Source organism: Microcaecilia unicolor, chromosome 6, assembly GCF_901765095.1.
Source record: "Microcaecilia unicolor chromosome 6, aMicUni1.1, whole genome shotgun sequence".
In the NCBI taxonomy this organism is placed as follows: domain Eukaryota; kingdom Metazoa; phylum Chordata; class Amphibia; order Gymnophiona; family Siphonopidae; genus Microcaecilia; species Microcaecilia unicolor.
The window spans coordinates 286,573,294-286,581,926 of record NC_044036.1 but is presented as its reverse complement, the minus strand read 5'-3'; positions in this window follow the sequence as shown (position 1 = coordinate 286,581,926).

Genomic DNA, 8,633 nt, shown 5'->3' with positions numbered 1-8,633 from the left:
GCAGTTGCAGCCTGAAGCTAATCAATATTTCTTTACCTCCGGCAGATGGTACAGTTGTTTTTTTGTTGTTGTTTTTGTTCCAGCCTGATTCCCATCACAAGGCTAAAGCTAGTGCCGCGCTGATTGATTCCTGGGGCCTCATTGTCTCCCAGGATTTTGTCCAGGGAGGACCATTCTCTGATAAAGCTTGGGGTGATTTGAACCCTCCTTTTTCTCAGGGTCCCCACTTGTGGCCAGGGTCCTAGAGTCTCTGACACAGGCCCTGAGCGACCCTTCCAACACCATTGAGGTAGGATCTCTACTTCCGCTTTCTCCTTCATCCCTCTCCTACTTCCACAGCCTCACCAAACCAAAAAAAAAAAATCATAGTCAGGGGAGATGGCTGTAGCAGTTTGTTTTCAGCTGCATAAAGTTTTTTGGGGAAAAAAAAAAAACAATAAAGCAAAATGAAAGTGAAAGCTAGTCTCTCCCATTTTACTCTAGAGCCAGGACAAGGTAGGGTCTGTAGCTCTGAGCCGCACCTGGAGAGGGTCCTCCCGCCTGCCAAGTTGGCCTCATGTGAGTGTGGGGTGAGGGTGACAGAGCCAGCACACCACTACAGCTCTTGCACAGCAGTTTGGGCAAGCCAAACTGGCAGCTATGAGCATCCAAATATAGGGTGGACCTTCAGGGATAACAGTGCTTAGCTTCTGTAATCCCCCAGATCAGCCAGCGAGGAGCAAAGCAGTCCCTGGGCTCAAGCCAAAACACCAGATATGTGGGTTTTATTTATTGGGCTCTATTAACTGACTTTATGAGATCCATTTTGGATTCAGGCTGCACAGCTCCTGGTGAGGGAAAGTGTCCACAAAAGGGAAGTTCCTGGTCGACTCTCTCACCTTTGCATCTCAAATTTCCTCTGTAGTTAAACGTTCGTTCTTTTAAGCTCCATGTGATCCATTCTGTGCGATCCTTTCTAGACTGGTCTGCTTTAAATATTCTTAAACCATTCATTAGTCATCACACAGCTTGACTACTGTAATGCCCTTTACCGTGGAATTAAATCAAAAGACTTACAATGACTTCAAATTGTTCAAAACACTTGCCATCAAGTTGATCACTGGCCACCATATGATCATGTTACCCCCCCCCCCCCCTTCTTAAAGTGGCTCACTGCTGCCTGTGTCCAGTTTAAATTACTACTCCTCATGTTTAAGAACCATACCTCTGGAGTACCAAAGTTTTTGTCCCATCTTGTTACCTTACCAGCCTGGTGGTATCTGTGGTTCTGCATAATGGCCAGGCACTTTCAGTTTCAAGCCCTGCCTCTTGATCTGGCTATGACTTCTTGGACCTTTTCTAAGGTCATGGTAGTGGTTGCCCCTTTTCTCTGCGAGGAGGGGAGGGGTGTAACCTTACCTGGATGACTGGTTAATTCAAGCTGACTCAGCGGAGGCCATTCAGGTGGCCCGGGTTGTGCAGGTTTTGGAGAAACTGGCTGGGTGATCAACTATGTGAAGAGCCATATCAAACCATCGCAGAAGTTGGAATACCTGGGAGTATGCTTTCTTACCTCATAAGTGCATAAGTATTGCCATACTGGGAAAGACCAAAGGTCCATCAAGCCCAACATCCTGTTTCCAACAGTGGCCAATCCAGGTCACAATATACCTGGCAAGATCCCAAAAAAGTACAAAACATTTTATACTGCTTATCCCAGAAATAGTGGATTTTCCCCAAGTCCATTCAATAACGGTCTATGGACTTTTCCTTTAGGAAGCTGTCCAAACCTTTTTAAAACTCCGCTAAGCTAACCACATTCTCTGGCAACGAATTCCAGAGTTTAATTACACGTTGAGTGAAGAAAACGTTTCTCAGATTTGCTTTAAATTTACTACATTGTAGCTTCATCGCATGCCCCCTAGTCCTAGTATTTTTGGAAAGCGTGAACAGACGCTTCACATCTACCTGTTCAACTCCACTCATTATTTTATAGACCTCTATCATATCTCCCCTCAGCCGCCTTTTCTCCAAGCTGAAGAGCCCTAGATGCTTTAGCCTTTCCTCATAGGAAAGTCGTCCCATCCCCTTTATCATTTTCGTCGCCCTTGTCTGCACCTTTTCTAATTCCACTATATATTTTTTGAGATGCGGCGACCAGAATTGAACACAATATTCGATGTGCGGTCACACCATGGAGCGATACAAAGGCATTATAACATACTCATTTTTGTTTTCCATTCCTTTCCTAATAATACCTAACATTCTATTTGCTTTCTTAGCCACAGCAGCACACTGAGCAGACGGTTTCAACGTATCATCAACGACGACAACTAGATCCCTTTCTTGGTCCGTGACTCCTAATGTGGAACCTTGCATGACGTAGCTATAATTCGGGTTCCTCTTTCCCACATGCATCACTTTGCACTTGCCAAAAAAATGGCTGCCAACTAACGGACGCTGGACCCGTCAGCTCTCGCTACCGTCGACGTTAATTACCGATATCTGACATTGATCTAGATTGGTCTCACTTTTGTGGTCCCTCGTACAACCCTGCTCAGCCCAGCTCTGCATTTGGATTAATCTGACTTCGCAGCGGGAGCAACTAACTGTTCTCCTTTGGGCCCGTGTCCGGATCATCCATCCGGCCGCACTGAGAGTCAGCTGCACACCTACATCAACATCGAAAGCAAGATCTCGCATAGTGGCGTTTACCTTGGCTACTACAATCTTCCCGACCCCTCGTCCAGTGAGTTTTCACGGCTGTTGACTCTCCCTGCACGGCGGGCCTGCCCTACCGGCATCTTGCTGCTTGAGAGTGGTTCCGGCGCTGCATCTTTCAATTGTAGTTCCTGTGCTGTGGAGGAGGAGCCCCGTCCTGACGCTGGTCAGCTGTTACTGTGTTGCGGAGGAGGAGCTCCGTCTTAATGCTGGTCTGCTGTTTCTTGCCGGTAACCCCCGTCAGGTGATCGCTGCTGCACTGAGCCTGGGGTCTGTGGGGAGCGATCCGGGACCAGCCTACACTGAGTGTTGGGGTGTGTATGCTTGTTCGCCTTCATCCTACTCTCTGCTCAGCTGTTCAAGTGCCTGGACCAGGACCATACAATTCCTCGACTGCATATTATGTGCCTGTGGATTTACAACTTGTCACCTTGTCAATTGAGTCAGTAGCACCAGAGGGCTTTCTTTTCGCCTTCCACGTAGGAGTTCATCTAGCCAGCGTCTCTGCTTGCCATCACTCTATGTCTCTGTCTGATTGAAGACTCCTCCCTCCTGCTAATTATGCTCCAAGGGATATTCAACCTCATCCTCTTCCACTTTTATCACAGCTACCTTTCAGTATTAATCATGATCTTGTCATCCTCTATGCAAATTCTCTGTCTGTCTGCCTTAATACACTCCATCCTTACTGCAACCGAGCCCTCCTATGCTCGCATTCCACTCATCTATGGTCACAGGAGACCCTCGTCTCACGTGCAACCCCACTCTGCAGCCCCTTTCGATCCGTGGTCTGCTCCAGTCGCATCTGAGCCCTGCCTTAACCATCAACATCATCGCACAATCATTCCACTCGAGAGAGCGAAATCAGCACAATTCCATTCATTCCGAGTTGGGTATATAAATGCAAGATCCGTTGTGAACAAACCTGAACTGATTTATGACTGGATCACCTCTGAGGATCTTGACATGCTGTTCATCATAGAAACCTGGATTAGAACACCCAAAGACCCCATCGTGTTAGATCTCTGCCTGAAAGGTTATAAGATCACCCACTGGGACAGGAAAGATAGAAGAGGCGGTGGCTTGGCAATTATATATCGCTCCTACCTCACGGTGGATCCATGTTCGGAACATATCTGCTTCGCTAGAAATCGCAGCAATCAGCATCCATCACTCTTCTCTTCATGGCCACCTAGTCTGTGTGCTGCTCTATAGACCGCTGGTTATTTGGTCTAGCAGTCAATCTGAGCCTACAAGATTTTATCTCACACATCTGCTTGGCTAATTCGAACATACTCCTATTAAGCGATCTTAATCTCCACTTAGACCACCCCACTTCGCCGGACACTCTTCAGTTCTTAGACTTTCTCCATCTTTGGGACCTCGACTGCCCTATTACTGGCCCATCTTTGGATCTCCTCTCCTTTAAATTTTCAGATGCTACAAACTTTTCCCTGCACAACATTGGATGGTTTGAAACTACCTGGTCTGACCATTACAAATTAAAGTTCACCTTGCGTTGGCAAACCTCAGGTCTCCCCCAGCCTCACAAGATTCACCAGTACTACACTAGAGGCGTCATTGACCCCTGTCTATTCTGGCAGTCTTTCTATAGTAATGGCAGGGAGTTGCAACCAAACCTGCCTAACTACCTCTCTGTCTGGGATAATAAATGCAAGGCTGTGCTAGATTCCATTGTGCCTCTACATCTTAAAACCTCCTATATCCGCAGCTCAACGCCCTGGTTCTCCGCTGATCTTAGAGCCTTAAAAACAGAGACAAGAAGACTTGAAAGGGCTTGGCGGAAACAGAAAACAGACCTTGCCCTGGGGGCTTGGAAAAACTGTCACCGCAAGTATAAGTACGCCATCCGGCAAGCTAAGCGTACTTATTTTTCATCTAAGTTACAGTCTGCTGGCCGGGACATAAAAAGGGTGTATCAGTTACTAAACTCCTTCCTTGATACCCGAAAGCTAGAAGTCTCTAGTGCCGGCCTTCCATCTGCCACCCAACTGGCCACTTACTTTAAAGAGAAGTCTTAACCTTGCGGTCTTCAACTGTTAGTTGTTTTTCTGACGTACATGTCTTCTTGGATTCCTTGGCCATACCTACGGATTTCTGCTCGGCCGATCGCATTTGGACCAGCTTCAATCGCCTTTCACTTACAGACGTATCCACTGCTTTACTAAAGTTCTCCAACAAGTATTGTAGATTGGATGTCTGTCCGACCCATCTTCTAAAAGTCACCCTGAAGTGTTTTGTTGAAGATCTGACTTGCTACTTAAACTTCATGTTACGTTCTGGTTCTTTCCTGCCAGACCATGGTAACATTATTCTCACTCCCATTCCGAAGATCCTTAAGATAAAACCAGATGTTATCTCTAATTACCGCCCAGTGGCATCGATACCATTGGTTACCAAGTTAATGGAGAGTATGGTTAACGCTCAGCTCAATGAATTCCTGGCTGACTACGATATCCTTCACCACTCACAGTCAGGTTTCCGGGCTCAATATAGCACAGAGACGGTTCTAGTCACCCTCTTATCAAACTTTAAACGAGAGCTATCCATTGGACGAAAGGTACTATTGCTTCAATTCGACATGTCAAGTGCCTTCGACATGGTGGACCATGACATACTATTACATCTATTAGACTCCTTTGGCATAGGAGGGTCTGTTTTACACTGGTTTGAGGGCTTCCTGACCACTAGATCTTACCAGGTCACAGTGGAATCCGCCACTTCTGCTCTGTAGAATGCCTCTTGTGGGGTACCACAGGGCTAACCCCTTTCACCAACCTTATTCCATGTTATGTTGATGCCTTTAGCCTCTGCTCTATCTAAATTAGACCTCAATCCTTTCATTTATGCTGACAATATTACCATCTATATCTCCTTTCATACCACCGTTGCAGAAATTGCTACTCTCATCGATGCTTGCTTCTCCACTATTGAGCACTGGGCCCAGGTGTTTCACTTTAAATTAAACAAGGACAAAACTCAATGTCTCATACTCTCGTCCACCCATGCCCAAATAATCGACACGCTTCCAGTGAAGGGCCACACTCTTCCAGTTGCCAATAGTCTTCGGCTTTTAGGAGTACACCTGGACATTCACCTCCAGTTGGATAACCATGTGCATCTGGTCTGTAAAAGAATGTTTAATGCCATGTGGAGGCTCCGATGCATAAGGTATTTCCTAACCAGAGATCTGTTCCGTACACTTGTGCATTGGCTAGTCCTCTCCCACCTAGATTATTGCAGTGGAATTTATGCGGGTTGCAAGGCCTCTCTACTGAAAAAGTTCCAAACAGTCCAGAACACTGCCGCGAGACTGATTCTGGGTGGACACCGTTTTGCACATGCCGAGCCACTGCACTTCAGGCTCCATTGGCTGGCTACCTGTACAGGAGTGTATTATGTTTAAGCTCTGCTCCTTAACCCACAAAATCATCTATGGGCTTGCTCCGGTCTATATGCTCCCCTTGATTGACCTTTCGCCCAGGAATGCCACGCCTGCATCACAATCTTACCTCCATCTACACTTCCCAAGCTGCAAGGGTGTCAAGTATAAGAAGATTTTCTCCTCCTCTTTCCACTACTGGTGCCCTAAATACTAGAATGCTCTTCCGCAGCACCTCAAAACGCAGGTGGACCACATCTTCTTCAAGAAGTTGCTGAAGTCTTACTTATTTGCTAAAACTTACTCCCCAAACTACTCTGCTGAATGATGTGTCCTTCACGATCCCCACCCTACTTAGTTTCCCATTGTTAGCTGCTGCTCCCTCTGTCTACTCTTTGTCCTCCCTGCACTATTTTCTTACATTGTACACTTTCCTAATTTTTTTCTGTAAGCCACATTGTGCCTGCATGAGTGGGAAAACGTGGGATATAAATGAACCATAAATAAATAAAACAAAAATGAGGATGTTATAATGCCTTTGTATCGCTCCATGGTGCGACCGCACCTCGAATATTGTGTTCAATTCTGGTCGCCCCATCTCAAAAAAGATATAGTGGAATTAGAAAAGGTGCAGACAAGGGCGACGAAAATGATAAAGGGGATGGGACGACTTTCCTATGAGGAAAGGCTAAAGCGTCTAGGGCTCTTCAGCTTGGAGAAAAGGCGGCTGAGGGGAGATATGATAGAGATCTATAAAATAATGAGTGGAGTTGAACAGGTAGATGTGAAGCGTCTGTTCACGCTTTCCAAAAATACTAGGACTAGGGGGCATGCGATGAAGCTACAATGTAGTAAATTTAAAGCAAATCGGAGAAACGTTTTCTTCACTCAACATGTAATTAAACTCTGGAATTCGTTGCCAGAGAATGTGGTAGAGGCGATTAGCTTAGCTGAGTTTTAAAAAGGTTTGGACGGCTTCCTAAAGGAAAAGTCCATAGCCCCTTATTAAATGGACTTGGGGGAAAATCCACTATTTCTGGGATAAGCAGTATAAAATGGTTTGTACATTTTTGGGATCTTGCCGGGCATTTGTGACCTGGATTGGCCACTGTTGGAAACAGGATGCTGGGCTCGATGGACCTTTGGTCTTTCCCAGTATGGCAATACTTATGTACTCCTTGGTCATCTAGCAGTCCAACCAATTCTTTTGCCGGCTTCCTTTTAATATACCTAAAATTTTTTTTTACTAGTGTTTTTGCCTCCAATGCAATCTTTTTTTCGAAGTCCCTCTTATCCTTCCTTATCAGCGCTTTGCATTTGACTTGATATTCCTTATGCTGTTTCGTATTATTTTCAGTCGGTTCCTTCTTCGATTTTCTGAAGGATTTTCTTTTAGCTTTAATAGCTTCCTTCACCTCACTTTTCAACCACGCCGGCTGTCGTTTGGTCTTCCGTTCTCCTTTTTTAATACATGGAATATATTTGGCCTGGGCTTCCAGGATGGTGTTTTTGAACAGCATTCACACTTGATGTAAATATTTGACCCTCGCAGCTGCTCCTCTTAATTTTTTTTTTCACCGTTCTTCTCATTTTATCATAGTCTCCTTTTTTAAAGTTAAATGCTAACGTATTTGATTTCCTATGTATACTTACTTCAAAGCTAATATCAAATCCGATCATATTATGATCACTGTTATCAAGCGGCCCCAGCACCATTACCTCCAGCACCAGATCATGTGCTCCACTAAGGACTAGGTCTAGAATTTTTCCTTCTCTCGTCGGCTCCTGTACCAGCTGCTCCATAAAGCTGTCCTTGATTTCATCAAGGAATTTTACCTCCCTAGTGTGTCCTGATGTTACATGTACCCAGTCAATATTGGGGTAATTGAAATCACCCATTATTATTGTGTTGCCCAGTTTGTTTGCGTCCCTAATTTCCTTTAACATTTCTGCATCTGTCTGTTCATCCTGGCAAGGCGGACGGTAGTACATTCCTATCACTATCCTTTTCCCCTTTACACATGGAATTTCAATCCACAGTGATTCCAAGAAGTGTTTTGTTTCCTGTAGAATTTTCAATCTATTTGATTCAAGGCTCTCGTTAATATACAATGCTACCCCTCCACCAATTCGATTCACCCTAGCACTACGATATAATTTGTACCCCGGTATGACAGTGTCCCACTGGTTATCCTCCTTCCACTAGGTCTCAGAGATGCCTATTATATCCAATTTTTCATTTACTGCAATATATTCTAACTCTCCCATCTTATTTCTTAGGCTCCTGGCATTCACATATAGACATTTCAAACTATGTTTGTTGTTCCTATTTACATCATGCTTAGTACTTGACAGTATTAATTTGCAATCTTTTGTCTGATTTTTATTTAAGGACACCTGATCTACTAGTCTCTTTTGCAACCTATCAGGATACCCTATCTTCCCTGTTTTGGTGATATCTTTGAAAGATACCTTATCCCAAACCATGCGCTTTTGAGCGACTGTCAGCCTTCCCCCCATTTCTAGTTTA